This window comes from Ailuropoda melanoleuca, chromosome 9, assembly GCF_002007445.2.
Source record: "Ailuropoda melanoleuca isolate Jingjing chromosome 9, ASM200744v2, whole genome shotgun sequence".
NCBI classification, from domain to species: domain Eukaryota; kingdom Metazoa; phylum Chordata; class Mammalia; order Carnivora; family Ursidae; genus Ailuropoda; species Ailuropoda melanoleuca.
In genome coordinates this window covers 92,819,093-92,835,319 of record NC_048226.1, presented here as the reverse complement: position 1 = coordinate 92,835,319, position 16,227 = coordinate 92,819,093, and the positions used below count along the sequence as shown (strand labels likewise).

General features: G+C 38.7%; 1 protein-coding gene and 1 non-coding gene across 12 annotated transcripts in view; both read left to right on the top strand.

Moving 5' to 3' along the window:
* Nucleotides 1-16,227, top strand: part of CYRIB (CYFIP related Rac1 interactor B) — a 133,435-nt gene that overhangs the window by 55,811 nt on the left and 61,397 nt on the right. The window lies entirely within an intron of this gene.
* Nucleotides 5,244-5,431, top strand: LOC117803948. The gene has a single exon (XR_004628060.1). It is a non-coding gene; the product is annotated as a small nucleolar RNA SNORA73 family (small nucleolar RNA).

Sequence of the window (16,227 nt, the reverse complement as noted above, 5' to 3'; positions counted from 1 at the left end):
GGCCGCCGCGTGATCTCGGGCTCCCCGGCTCTTCCCCTCCCGCGTCGGCGCTCGCCCCCCACCCCTGGCGCCCACCTCCCTTTCCTCCTCGCGGCCGCTTTTCCTCCCTCCCTCCTTTTCTCCCCGGACTCACCCACAGATCCACACCCCCTTTTCCCTCGGACTCCGCCACGCCTCGCCGCGGCAGCCAGCCCTCTTGGTCACCCGCATGGAAGTTGGCGTCTTTATTGCCCCTCTCCGCCCTTCCACCTGCGCGGCCAGATGTCCAACTTATACACCGCGTTGACCTCTTAAATTGCCAGCATTTAAAGTCCAGATTCTCAGCCCTAGGGTGTGGTCATAGGGTGTTTCCAAAACACACAATTTCTACTATAATTACCCAAATCTGTGACTGTCAAACTGTTGTGGAAGTGGCAGTGTGTGTGCGTAACTCATGGCTATTCTAGGCTGTACCAAATATCTTTTTTTTTTTTCCTGGAGGGGTATCTATGATGTATTAATTTTCTCCGAATGTAAAATTTGGCAGAAGATTGTTACTCTTTCTACTCCTCCACCTTCCTCCTCGCTTGGTTCCTTGACTGATTTGCAACATACCTGTTACTACCGTTTGTTGGTGAGACTTTTCCTCCTCTAATTTGTCAACAACAGTTATTGAGTGTCCCCTGGTGTGCGGAATACTGATGAAATGCCTGAATTCTTGCAGTACCTCAGAGTGCCCTTCTGGATAAGACAAAGATTTTTGGAATTTGTTTACACTTTTTTCCCCCTCCTGCAAATTTATTGAGTTTGCCGTCATTTTACTCCGTAATCTATATGTGGAAAATGTGTATCAGTCAATATTGTGTTCTTACAGTCTTTCAGTTTGGCAGGCTGACATTCCAGAGGAGTGTTTTATATAGCTGAAGGAATTTCAGTCACTTGGGTCTTTGGGGACTTATTGCAAATCATTTTAGACAAATGTACCTCAAGAAAAACACCCTGATCCTTTTAATTCTTTAATTGTATTTAATAATAGAAACAGCAGCTTTGTATCTAGAGCACTTTGATAATTGGGGCTTATTTGATAACCCCTTTTTAAAGTGTTGTGATTGGCTAAAACTGCCTGTTCAGCATTCATAAAATGAAATGATAGGCCCCCCCCTTTTTTCTCGTGAGGGTCATATTCTGTAATAATGAAGTCAAAGGAAGGTTTTTAGTCCTGCAATATACCTACTTGGATATCAGTTTGATGCAATTGCTATCAACGTTAATATCAACATTTTCTAATAGCGTTTCTGGGGAGCTAGGTATTAAAAAGGCACTTGGCCATTTCTTTTCTTATAGGTTTTGGATAACCACTCTAGCAGTAAGATTTCTTAACTCATAGATAGGATTGCCTTTCTTTGGCAGAGCAATTTTGTTAGATAACATATTTTTCAATTCCTTAAAACTTTTAACAGTTATATAGTTGCTCCAGAGGAAGCTCTTAGATCCATACTATAAACTCTAGATCATTTGATAATTGAATAGAGGCTAGGTTTTTCTCTCCTATGAAACTGGTTCAACAAAGGGAGACATGATTAGTAAATTGATTTTAGTTGCCCCAGCAAAAATGTAATTTCAGATTCTAAGATTAAGCGGATGTAGTTTATTTCTGATAGATTATAGGTGATATTTTACATAATCAGACTTAAAATTTTCCATTTCTCTGGATTTTCCCAAAAAATGGGTTTAAAAATGCATTACATAATGTCACTCTTCAGATTATTAAACTCATATTTGGATTGGTCATTTACCATAGTAAGTAATTGATTGTGGAGTATAGAGGGATGCTTATCTCATTTTACTCCTGGTTTCCTTGGGGGAAAATTCTGGACTGTTGCTTATATGAGGTTATGTAAATCATTAAGTATTGATGCACTTAACTGTTGGGGCCTATAATTTGCTCTTTCACTGTTTAAGGAAAACAGAATTTTAATATTTGGAAATATTTAATTATATTGTTAGTGACATTATTTTTGGTCTCTCCTTTTCTTTTACAGCACCAGAATTTAGTCTGGTGCACAGTGGATACTCAGATGTTTTGAGCAATTGAAAGAATAGTAAGGTCAAAGAGTTTTTGACTATAGCATCATTTTGTAATTATGTGGCAAAAGTTTGGGGAAAATGTTGATTGCTCTAAGCAGTTTTTTCAAATTGGTATATTTTGAGGATTGCTATATTTGATTATTTAAACTGCTTTGAGATTTTGGGGGAGAAAGTACAATAGACATGTTATTTTGTGTTATGTTTTATTTAGTCCATTGAGTGGATTTGTTCACTTAGAATGGATATTTGATGTCTTCTCAGTATTGATGAGCAACGGTCAATTCAGGTTATGTCTTGTGCACTTAAAGTCACCATAAAAATTCTTAGCTGCGTAAGCTTATCCTATATTATAATCAGTTCACTAAAATGCGGTTAATTTTTCAAGAGATATTTTTTCAGGTGTCAGAAATGGAAGGTATCCTCAGTAATGTGACAGTGGTTATGTAATATTTTTTTAAAAGATCTTATTTATTTGAGAGAGAGATTGGGAGAAGGAGTGAGGCGGGTCAGAGGGAGAAGCAGACTTCCTGCAGAGCAGGGAGCCTGACGCTGGACTCCATCCCAGGGTCCTGGGATCATGACCTGAGGCATACGCTTCACTGACTGAGCCGCCCAGGCACCTCCGGTGGTTATGTAATATTTCAATGGTGGTGTAATGATAATGTTAATAGTAACTAGCACTTAGTGTTTTACTACTTGCCAGGTTGAGTTCTAAGAAATTCAGTCTTTACAACAACCTTGTTAGAGGTAGGTGTCAGTATTCCCATGTCACAAACTAGGAAATTGAAGTTAAGTAATAACTGAAGTGACACAGCTACTAAGTGATAGAACTTGGTCTTGGCTTTTTAATTATTATGCTGTGGTAGTGAACACCTATACGCCAAGTTCTTTATATACATTTAGATAGTTTTATGACAACTCTTCATGGGATAGGTTAATTCCTAGTTCAACTCCTAATTAACATGAGGAATGTCAGGCTCAGAGAGCTTGGGTAGTTTGTCCAAGTATGCTCCTAAGTAGGGTGAGGAGGGTTGGCATAAACCCAGATTTCTGTGATTTGTAGTCTTTACTAAAATTCTATTTCAAAGTACTAATTTGAGGTCCTGTATTTTATATTATATATTTAGAAGGCATACTTAAAACAGCCAATCTCAAAACTTTTTCAGCTGACACACAGGATGGAAAATGTTCGCTTCTTCTCTACTCTCTTGTGAGCATATACAGGATTATAATTTCCTGCTTACTAGCTGTAGCTTCACCCTTTTCCCACTCATGTAAGTATATTGGAATGCAAATGAGTGACATTTGTAAAACTTTTTAACAAGGAAATCATTCTTAGAATGTTGATTCTTTAAAAACACACATTTCTTGTGACACATCCTATGTCCTGATAGTGGTACCATTGGTGAGAATGGCTTTTTTTCAAAGATGTTGGGTGATTTTTGTTTAGGTAGAAGACCTAATGCAAAGATATATTTTTGTAGCTATTTATTTTAAAAAGATGACGTTCAGTGGTACTATTGTATGCAACACTGTGAAGTTTTCAATCCTGTGCAGTTATATTCTGCCATGGGAGTAATTTCTACTTGATATATTCTAGTTGGTGCAATATGTCTGGTATTGTATTATAAATCTAAACTGATACAGACACTTTTCACTGTGCTTAGAATATTTCTTCCAATCATAAATTGGCATATTCTCAAATAATTCAAGTTACACTGAATACTAATGCAGGTCAAACAATGTTAGGACATACTTGCTATGAAAGAAGTTATAACATATTCCCAGGTATTATTATTTGGGGGTTATTTATGCCGTTTCTCTGTTCTTTATGAGAGTAATAGAGAGTTGAAGGCACTAATTTAAATACTGCGTGATTTACTAGGTCTTGAAATGGACGTTTACAGTTTGCTGATTTGTACTCTTATTGAGAGATTCTACTCATTGTAAAATTTTAGTATGCATGGACAAAAACATTGCACTTAAGCCCTGATTTGCTTTTGTCTGATAGTGTGAAGATATCAGATTACCTATGAAATGCAAATAATAATGTCTCTGCTATGTGCCTCACAATTTTTATGAAATTTTTATATTTCAATGCAGTGTGGTAGGGAAGGCAAAATATAATTTTTTTTAAATTAATGCAATTCTTTTTTTGGGAGGGGGGACACAGGGAGAGGGATAGAGAATCTCAAGCAGACTCCCCACCAACTTGAGATTCTCTTTCCTTCTCCCCCCCACTTGCTATCTCTCTCAAATAAATCTTTAAAAAAAAAAAGTTTGTTTTTGCTAATATATTTTTTTGACAACTAGCATAAACTTGGTATATGATTGTTATTATTCCCCAAATAGTTAATGAACACATCAGCAGGCTTATAATAACAGTGAATAAAATATTAGTGGTTCCTTCTTAGAGTAGAAGAGAGAGAAAAATAGACAGTGTGAATTCAGTGCTATGTATTCCATAGGTACCTAATCTTAGGAGTCAGGGTAAAAGGCCATGTTGTAATGCCATTTAAACTAAAACCTGAGGAGTGGACAAGTAGTCAATCAGGCAAAAGGGAGAATGCAGGGGCATAAGATGAGGGGGAGGCAAAAGCTTTGAGATCAGAGAGGTCAGGTACATTTTAGAAACAATACTCGTTCTGTAAAGGAGGTGTGGGAAAGAGATACACAATAAGTAAACCGGAAGCCTGGCTGCATGGGTCTTGTTAACAAGTTCAGGTCAGTTTGGACAGAAGGATATGGGGAAACCATTATAGGATTTTAAGGGAGGAGAGAGTGAAATACTAGCTTGTTCTGACAGCTTTTGGAGAATGGATTGAAGGTGAAGTAAGATTCAATACAAGTAGGAAAGTTAAGAGGCTGTTGTGGCTAAAGTCCAGGAAAGAATTGATAGCGATCAGCATTTGAATACTGACAATGGAGGAATAGTATTAAATCCATAAGATTTGATGATTTACTGGATTCAGCCTCTGTAGAGCCTATAATTTTGCTTCTGGTGGTAGAGTAGGGGATAAATTTTCCCCAAAGGTCCTGTTACTACTTTTTCATGTGAAGCTGAGACGCTGCTGGGGCTAAGACAAAGCCAGATGTGTTCTCAAATATGCATTTTCAGTTGACTCTCTTCATTTTTAGTTATGTAGTTGACTCATCCTAAAGTAGGCATATCAGACCAAACGTGGATACTCCTGGGAGGTCACTCTCCCTGGGCTCTGTCCAGGTGGCGTAGGGGAGCGTAGGGTTCTGCCGCATGATGTACAGTCCATTTCCATCACGCCTTGAGTCTGTGCCTGCATATTCCTACAGATTCTCAGAGTCCTGTGGACGATGACAGAGGAGACAAACCATGCGGGAAACAGCTCTCTAAGCACCCCCTGTCTGGATCTAGGTTGATTGGAAATGAAAGAAAAATCTGCTTTTATCAGCTGCTGTTCTGCTGGATTAAACTCTTACCTGCCTTCTTTTGCAACGATTGCTCAGGATTCCAAATAATTTGATTTAGGGAGAGAAGAGCCTTGCCTAACATTGGCAATTGACACTTTATGGGTCCTTTATTTGGCAGACAGAATTGGTAAAGTGAATGGCAAATGCTGTTTTTGTAAGATAAGTCTGGAGGTTTGGAAGCTGGGGCTTTTTTTGACCCCCTTTTAAAAACTGCCCTTTAGAGTAAATCAAGGGGGGACAGCAGGTTAGAAAACCAAAATAGGAATATCAGCCTGGGGACTCAGGAGGCCTTCATGAGTCAGGCATTCAGTTTCCACAGAGGCCAGTAGCATGCTAACAATCGCTTTAGGTAAGGATGCCTGATAGTTGTGTCGGGGAGGCAAAGAGTTCCGAGCCCTCAGGGTCACCTGCAGGTGGAGGCTGCCTGCCTCCCTCTGTCAGAAGCTCTAATCAATAAAATCTTAAGTCACAGAGACTTGTAACCAAAAACCGGTCATTAGGGTTTTGGGGTCCCAGAGGTACTAGTATTTTCCTACACGTGTCCCTTCCTGATTGGAAGACTCCCCTCTGGCACTTACAGGGCGGGGAAGTACAACCATGTAACATACCAACTCCTACTATACTGTAATTAGGATGTAGAGGCAGCAACAGAACGTCGAACTGGCCCAGAGCACTGTCCTTTCGTCACATTCATTTTTCTTCCCCTCTGTAAATCCTGCCCAAACCCTATTAATTGAATCTGGGTGTTCCCTCCTTTCATGGGACTGGGTAGGATGGTGATGACATGGGTGCCTATATCTAAAAGAACCTTAAAGCTTTGAGCCCCTCTCTAAAGTTCGCTAGGCAGCCTATTGGCCCTATGGCCTTCAGTCCTTCTTGGGAATCAGAGAGACCTCAACCCCATCCTTTATCATTTTTTCCTGTAAAGCGAAGAGTTTTGGGGGTAGAAGTAGAGCAGGGTGGAGATGGGGGCACCGAGGGAGAGAGCACCTGTACTAGCAATCAAAGCTTTGTATTCCCTTTTGGTCAGTCCCTTATAGTTCACTCAAAGGAACTTCTAATAATTTTGGTCCAAATAAAACTTCATTTTGTCAGCAAGGCCATCATTACTTAAATAATCGATTTTAGTTTTGGGGATTCCGAGGCTCAGCAGTCACAGCCACATTGCCTTTCTCCTAGAGACACAGGGCTTTTGCCCCGTTGTCTTGGCGTATACCTTCCCCTGCCAGCCCAGAGGAGAATGAACAACCACAGAGTCACCATTTGGGTGGCTGATTTCAATTCCATTTCTCACTGCTCAGTTTCTAAACATTAATCCAACTCCTGTTCCTTAACAGGTAGGGCGGTAGGGATCCATATTCTCACCATCTCCCACCTACCATCAGGACCACTCTCAGATCCTAGGGTGTCTTCCCATTTCCTAGACCTCTGCTCTTGGGGCCTTTATCCTCTGTCTTCCGGAAAGTCACGGATGGCTCTGTCAGCATCCCATCCTTACTGCCAAAACTGTCCAGAACCACAATGGTCTGAGATCTTACCCTACTTGCAAGCTAATAAGTTACCATGCCACCTTATCATGGATGCTGGTAGAAAACATGAGACTCCTGTGTAAGAGATGAAGGACAGTATTACTCTAACTAATAGCAGTAGCCAGAGCATCAGCGTTTGAGATGTATTTTCTCCAAGGTAAGTTGGTATCTGATAACAGTTACTCAAAAAGTAATGACTAACATGTCCAGACATCTTTTGATTTGAAAAAATCATACATTGTTTTTTAAGAATTTCAGGGACATTGTATTAAAGTGAGGTATGGAAAAACCACCTTGGGTTGCAAGGTATGAGATTACTTTGTTTTTGTTTATGTCATACAACGGTTCTCTATTTAAAATTCTGGAAAATTCTAATAAAACAATATAAGCACCTTTTAAATGAGGTTTCTTTTCCTTTAGATCTTGGGACAGTATAGATTTAGGGGCTAGCATAGGGTTGCCTAGGTGGCTCAGTCAGTTAAGCATCCTTTCAGTTCAGGTCATGATCCCAAGGTCCTGTAATGAGTCCCACATCAGGCTCCTTGCTCAGCAGGGATCCTGCCTCTCCCTTTGCCTGCTGCTCCCCCTGCTTGTGCACATGCACTCTCTCTCTCTCTCTGATAAATAAAATCTTTAAAAAAACAAAAGAGGGGCTAGCATAGTTGGAGGAAGGTTTAAACTTGGTATTTTTCATTTTTTTAAAGGGGGTTGGGCTTCATTTTCTCAATCAGCGTTTTCTAACTCCTGTCCAGTTGTTTTCTGTAAACAAGCGTAAGAAATATTATTTCAAAATTTAACTTTATTTGCTGAAAATTGTTACATTTAAACTTGTTTTGACTTAAATATTTAATATGTTCTGGTATTACATAAATTTACCAAGTTGTTTTCTAAAGTACAGAAAAGTCAGCTTCATTTATTCTGTTCATTTGGGTTAAAACGTACGTGAATGTACAGAGCTGGAAATGTAAAGAAATCTTCTAGCTATGGTGGCGCCACTTCTAAGTCACCAGTGGATAAAAGCTTGATGTCTGAGAATCAAGGGCTAAAGCATTTTGGAAATACTCTTTGATAATTGGGACTTCCTATATTAGAATGCGAATATAGTTAAACCAAAGCTTTTCCTCTTTATTTATAGAACAGTATGTTGAAGCAATAGTCAAAATATGTAGCCTGGGGTTGGCAACCCTTTGGAATGGGTGTGCCAGAGTTCCATTAGAGTGTGTGTCATGGTGACAACTGGCCAGTGTTCTGTCTTTGGTATGTGTCACTGACCCCTTCTTAGTAGTCTATTAGCATATTAGAAGTTCATTTAAGAACTTCGTTTTGGCTGATTTTCAGTGTTCTTATCAGCAACTTTTAAAAATCACGTATATTTTATTAAAATCAAATTTAATTTTTTAAACCATTCTCAGTTTACCTAGTTTGGGTAGGTAGATAGCTTATGATTTTTAAATAATTAAAAAATATTTAAACATTTCAAATTTTCCTAGTTGAGGTATACAGGCAAAACTTTCGTGAAGTCCTTTCCCTCTCCGATCCTTTCTAGGGTCTTATTTGGGTCTCACAAATTAGAGATGAGTGAGCTTTTTTTTTTTTTTTTTTAAGTATAACTGGCTTACAGTGTTACAGGGAACTGTCTTCAAGTCGTAAAGTAGGGCTAAACAGGTGCTGTGAGACAGTTTATCCCAGGGTGTTATAAGTCATATGATTTGCAAATATTTTCTCCCAGTCTTTGTCTTGTCTTGTTATTTTCTTAATGGTATCTTTTGAGGTGCAAGGGTTTTGAACTTTGACAGAGTCTAGTTTTTCTTTTTCTTTTCTTTTAAGAGTCATGCTTTTGGTGCTGTGTCTGTGAAGTCTTAGTCTAACCCAGGGCCATGAGATTTATGCCTGTGTTTTCTTCTAAATATTTTATATTTTATCGTTTTAGTTCTTACGTTTGGGTCTATGATCCATTTTTAATTAACTTTTTGAAAAAAGTTTTTATTTATTTATTGAAAGAGCATGTGAGTGGAGGGAGGGGCAGAGGGAGAGGGGGAAAGAATCCTAAGCAGACTCTGCCAAGCGCAGAGCCTGCCACGGGCTCGATCTCATGACCCCGTGACTCTAGCTGAATCGAAGAGTCAGACACTCAACTGACTGAGCCACCTAGGTACCCCTAATTAACTTTAAATATAGCATGAGGTGAATTTTTTAAGTTCATCTTTTTGTTATGTAGATACCAGTTGTCTCAGTGCCATCTGTTGAAAAGACTGTCCTTTTCCCCCACTGAATTGCCGTGGTATCTTTGTTGATAATCAGTTGACCCTAGGTATATGGTTTTATTTCTGGACTCTCTTTTCTCTTATTGGTCTACATGTCTGTCCTTCTGCCAGTACCACATGTCTTGATTACTATAGCTTGTCATGCCGTATTTTAATAGCACAAATAGCATTCTTTTTTTGTTCATTTATTTAAAAAAAATGAAACAAAATGAAAAAGTAAAAGAAGAAAGCAAAAATCACCATCGAAGTAGTCAGTGTTCTGGTGAACATCTCTCCAGATGTCTCCGCACATACATACATGTTGTATGAATGCACACATATCCTCCACAGTTTATACATAAAGACACATCAGTATTTACCCCACGCTCATTGTTCTTGTGTACTTTTTGAGTGAATACATTTATTGTCAGCTTTAAGAGAGAACTGATTATTTTCCTTTCTTCAGGCACTTCTATAATTCTTTGAGTTTTTACTGACATATACTTCTGAGAAGAGCAAAGATTCTTTGGGCTAAGAACAGAGTGCTTTTTTTCTTGTAGCATGTTAATTGGAATTTATTTCTCACTTCATTTGCTGAAAGATGACTTTAAAACAAATTTTTTTAATGTGTGCTCTGTGAGTGGATGGCAGATTATGTGTGGAACATTAACAAAATTAATCCCCAAATCCAGTTTTAAACATTTAAAGTTTCCATAAATCCTGCTCTTGAGCATTAGATTAACTTTTTGGCAGTTGTGATTACGAGTGTGGAGCCAGTAAATATTAATGTGTGGCGATAGCGTTTTATTTGCAGTCACATGAGGACTGATCTTGCCACAAGTTTCTTTTTGCCACATTAATATGCTCTTTTGCATTTCGTGGATTCAGCCTGTCTGTAATCCTGACAAAGCTCCATCCTGTGATACTTTCTTTTTTTTTTTTTTTAAAGATTTTTTTATTTTTTTATTTTTTTAGTTATTTGACAGAGATAGAGACAGCCAGCGAGAGAGGGAACACAAGCAGGGGGAGTGGGAGAGGAAGAAGCAGGCTCATAGCGGAGGAGCCTGATGTGGGGCTCGATCCCATAACGCCGGGATCACGCCCTGAGCCGAAGGCAGACGCTTAACCGCTGTGCTACAGGCGCCCCCATCCTGTGATACTTTCAGTAATCATTGTGGAACTGTGACCAAATCCTGAAACACTTTCTCATCTTGAGTGTAGGTCACATCCCATGGTCAGAAACTCCCCTGACAGTTACATGCTTCTTGCAGTATGATTTTTATGTGATGAATACAGGGCTTAAAGTTATATTTAGAGATGTAACATGTACAGGAGACTGTATAGATTTTGCTTCATTTTAAAAGATTGAAGTTTAATCTCTGGCAGTGGGAAGCCATTAAAGGTTTTGAGTTTGGGGCGTGACAATGCAACAAGTTTCAGAAAGCCACTTTTACATTGGCTTAGTGGAAGTTCGGTGTTTGAAAAAGGCATGCTGAAATTCTGTGGGAAACTGGATCGTTCAATGAAATTATATAAATGAGGTGTTTTGCACAAGATTTTAAAAAGAAAACTTAAATTATCGGATGACAAATGGATTCTTTACAGAAAGGAAAGCAGCATGCTAAATTGTTAACTGTGGCTAACTATGTGGCGGGGTTATGGATTTTTCTTCCTACTTTTTGTGGAAAATTTAGTGAAGTGCTAAATATATCATGTAATAAGATGTTAAAATGGAACTCTTTCATTCTGAGTTTGGCCCTAAGTTGAGAGGTGCACATTTCTAAAGAGAATTATAAGCATACCATGCAGGTCTTGCAAAATAGAGCCAGAAAATGGATCTGTGACCTCTAAATACCTACCCCATCTGTTGGTATAAAGAATCAGGGAGCTGGAAATTAGAATAGTTTTTGGGGGCGCCTGGGTGGCACAGCGGTTAAGCGTCTGCCTTCGGCTCAGGGCGTGATCCCGGCGTTACGGGATCGAGCCCCACATCAGGCTCTTCTGCTATGAGCCTGCTTCTTCCTCTCCCACTCCTCCTGCTTGTGTTCCCTCTCTCTCTGGCTGTCTCTATCTCTGTCAAATAAATAAATAAAATCTTAAAAAAAAAAAAAAAGAATAGTTTTCGAACTGAGTTGTTGGAAATTGGAAAAGTGTTTTTAAACCAAGTTGTTAGTGTGCTCAGAGCTTCTCCTAACCTCCCCCCTCCCTTCTTGGTGTGCTCCCCCTCAAGTACAGGAGCTTTCTGGTGGTGATTTGGAGAGCTGAATATGTGACTTGTGTAGTTTAGGGGGACAGTGGATTGGTGTCTGTCTCAGTGTGCCTGAGTGAAAGAGAAGCTGTCTGCTCTGGCAGCACACCAAAGCCTGTGTGGGTGGACTGCCCATCCTCCCTAAGTTCTCAGGGGATACATGTTTCCCATAGACAGGATGAGGGCCACTAGTGCGAGGAAGCTCATAGGATCAGGGTAGTATGAGGCAGAGGGGGAGGAAGAAATGGCTGGATTCCCACAGGAGATGCATTATCTTGCATCAAGAAATTGTGGAGAGAGATCCCCAGTGCTGGAGTGGGTGAGAGCTTCCAAGGAACTCCAGAAAGCATTCCCTGACAGATCAATTTTAAATACTTCTTGAGCTGAGAGTGCCCATGCCCTCTTCTAATGACACCTAACTGCTGCACCCAGGGTTAGTAAGTTGGGGAGTCGGTACAGCACTGTGCTACAGCTGGCGGGTTGCAGGCAGAACTGGGACACGGGAAGAAGCCATAGTGCTGGATGACAAATTTTGACAATTATACTAAACTGGTTCCTAAATTCTGACAGTTTTTATAACTTGAAAATGACCAAAGTCATAGGCTTGCCTAAATAAAAGTTCAGGGACATTGAACTGTCACCACAGAATAACTTTAAAGGACAGTGGTAGATAAAACATTGCTTTATGGTTACATCCCACAGATTTTGCTTGTTCAGGGTGATGGTTACAATTGTTTTTCTAATAAGAAAACTGTCAGTGAAAAGAATTTTTACAAGAAGGTGCCCATGGAGGCATTTTGTTATAGATAAAACATAGTCATCATCTTTGGGACCAGTGAGATCTGTGCTTCAGTCAGATCAGCCCTTATTAACACTGACATGAGGTAAGTTAACCAATTTCTGAGGTTCATTTTCCTCATTTACTTTTTATGGAAAGGGTAGCATCATCTGTTTTGCAGTGTTTTATGAAAAAATTATGGTCTATAGCAAAATGTGTCGTACACAGTAGGTATTCACAAATATTAATAACCCTCTTCCTTCCTTATAGCAAATGCTTCCTAAAGTTTTAAATATGTTCTTACTCTCCTTAATATATGCTTTGCTTCCTCTAAATATATTCCTTAAAAATACCAGATGGATTAGGGAATTGAGTATGACTATAGGATACTACCCAGGATATAAAAAATACTGGTTTTTAGTATGGCTAAAAATTCCGCTTTTGATTCGAAATGTGAAATATTTTCAGAAAGAATGAAAAGTAATTTCACTTATGTGTTGTTTTTTAGTGAGGAAACATATGAGTTAGGGGTCTAAAGAAAAGGTAGGCCCAGGTGGAGAATCTTTTCATTACTGTTCTTGGAACAGTTTTATAAAACAAAAAGGAAGACATCTTATATAGAGAGAACAGTTTGTAAAAATTAGTATCATTTTTGTGTCCTTTCTTCCTCAAAATGTGTTGCATTTTTCTTTTTCTGGGAAGTTTTTAAATTCTTTATTAGACTGATATATTTTAAAGTGATCTTAGTATTTTGTCTTCTTTCTGAATGTTCTCTTTATACACTTTTTTAAATGTTCTTTATACTTTGAAACTTAAAATTTTAGTAATATAGGTACCTCTTAAAAGTCTCAAAAAACTGACTTATTTAATCTTTAATTTCAGAGTATCTTTACTGTTCATACTCTGAACTTAACACAGTTTTACTTATTTGTAGGAATGACTTTAAATTAGGAAGGGAGTTATAGTTAGCTTTCTATATGAGTCCAGAATATTCTTTATAATTCATTCAAGGGTCTTCGGTTAAAAGTTGCAGAAACTTACTAGGTAATTTGAATGGAAAGGGAATTTATTGGCATGATGGCAGGTAGCTCTCTGAGTTGGTGGTGGAAAGATTAGGAATTCAGGTTCAAAAAGTGAGCAGTAACCACAGGAGGGCGAGAAGCAGATTATGTTACAGTAACGGTCCCCTTAGGACACTGTGGCACTCACAGGCCCTGTGAACGATTTCTCAACTATCCTAGGTCTTTGGGCCATTCTCTCAAGATAGAAAGTCGTGGGAGTAGAGGGGCAGTATTTGTGGGCTGACCTTCCCTGACCTCCACACTTTTGCTCCATTGACCCTTCATATCTTCATTTGGAAGCCTTGGCCTGGCAAATTTAACATGACCAAAACAATTCCTAGTTTGGAGAAGTTTTAATTTGTTGATTTGCTTTCTATTCTTGTGTTTATACTGTTTGGAGAATAAAACATTCAAATACACTGTTTAGAGCATGTAGCACAAAATCGTATATATGCATGTTGACATTGATTTCAGGAAATGACAGTCCCTTCTTATTACTAGAAGGCATCATGAAGCAATATACATACACGCATATGCCAAAATCTGCAAATACTGAATGTTTTCCACTTGATTATCTCTGCACAAACTTTAAAATTTAAGAGGAACAGTTCCACTAAAGGATTACCAGCTCTTGGGGTGCCTGGGTGGCTCAATCAGTGAAGTTTCTGCCTTCGGCTCAGGTCATGATCTCGGGGTCCTGGGGTCAAGCCCCACATTGGGCTGCTTTTCCCTTTCCCTCTTCACTCCCCCTGCTTATGCTCTCCATGTGTGTGTGTGTGTAATAAATAAATAAAATATATATTTTTAAAACAAAGGATTACCAGCTCTTTTGAGAAATAAAGTTAACCTATATGGTGTGATGCTTTTGTAGTTGTGTGTATTGTTTTATTTGTTAAACCCATTAGGTAACCTGTGGCTATCAGTGGACATTTCATTCTTAGGAGGGAAGCCTGTAAGACATGTAAGGTCGTTTTTAAAAAGAGAAGAGAGTCTCCCTTCCACCCCCTACCCCCGCCTTCATTCCAGGAACTGTAGCGTGTTGAGCTATTTGTTTTAAAGATAGAGCTTTCACACATACATAGGTAGTCTTTGATCATTAAAGAGTTAGAATAGTACATGTCCTTTTTTGAAAATGTCTTCCTGTCATCTGGTTTATAAATTCAGACTTGAGTAGTCAAAATCTGGAATTATCTAAACTTCAGTAAGTAGAAATAAAAGAAGAGCAGACAGATTAAGGTTCAGACGTGCATGGAAGATAGAATAGTAGTTGTTAAAAAATTATCGCGTGTGTGTGTGTGTTTTGTGTTTAGTCACACTGAAAAATCTTACCCATTGTTTGTGAAGTTCTTGATGTTGCCTCAGTCTCGGTTTAGCAAGGCCTTTTTCTTAGGACTTCAGTGTTAATTATGAATCTCTTGTTAACAATCAGCACTTAAAATGTCTCTTAGGAGGAAAGAATATTCCCCTTTTCCAGGTTAGTGGATATGCTCATTTTATCCCCCCAAGAAGTTTACTTAATTTAAAGTTTACTGAATTTAAAAAATGTTTTTGAAAGTTGTTAGTGATGGTAGTTTCTTTTTTAAATATACCAGGCTGACTCAAATATCGTTGCTTTCTCTGAGACTGTCCTCTAGGTACAGTTCAATTACTCCTCTGTTTTCCCATTGTGGTTTATCCAAAGAACTTCAGTTCTTTAGTATTTTACCTACTGCATTGTAGTATTTATATATTTGTTTGTTTATTGAGAGAAAACTCGTGCATGGACACGGGGAGGGGCAGGCAGAGGGAGAGAGAATCTTAAGTAAGGCTTAATCTCATAATGCTTGAGATCATGACCTGAGCCAAAATCAAGAGGTGGAGGCTTAACTGACTGAGGCACTCAGGTGCCCCATTGTAATTTTAACATGTGTTCTTATAGACTCTGAGCTTCTGGAGGGCAGGTCTTGTTTTACTTGGCATTTTGTACTCTGCATTGAGTAACATCTCTGGCCTGTTGGAGGTCTTCTAATCTTTATAGAATTGCCATTAGGAAGCAGTTCACATTTAAGATTGTGGCGGAGCATTTTTAATAGTCTTTTAAAAATCTATTATTTGATCGCTACCAAGACAGATAGCTGTGCAGTAATATCACATATCAGATGTAAAGATTCTCCCCAAAGATACTAGATCTCCAGAGATCAGTTATCTGTATTTGTTACTGTTATTTTGTCAGCCTGGAAAAATCATCTATAAAACCGTGGCGGACACATTAGTGTATTTTATTTAAAGTCTCTTTATCACCTTAATTTTTAATAGGAGGAATTGTACATTTTTCTAAAATTTTGTCAGTTATTTGCTACCTGTGTATCGGTCATTCCTTATTGCTCATTTTTCCCAAACAAATCCTTTTAGCAGGATGGCCAGTCTTATGGGACCATAACTCTAAACTAGCTGTATTTATGCCAGGCTGCTTACATCACTAAATCACTCATCCACTCATTCAGCATATGCACACTGGAGGCTACAATGTATCAAGCATTTTGCTTAGTTCAGGGGCTGTAATAACAATGAACAGGCTGTGATAACTGCTTTCAGTCCTAGGAAAGAGCCAGACATTTTGATGAGTGAAATGATGTGTCATGGGGCCCATTTGAAGATACTTAACCCAAACTTGGAATACACTTTTCTTTCACACTGTCCTGTTCTCTAAATTTCTATTATAATTGTAGTCCTTAATGATAGTGTAGTGTGGACAGAATTATTATGGACTTTTTACTTTTTATACGTGCAAGTATTATTTCCATAGGAAGTCATTAACCTCTTTCAGGGTAAAGATTGTCTTATTTCTTTGTATCATAAGCACTGCTGGAGATAT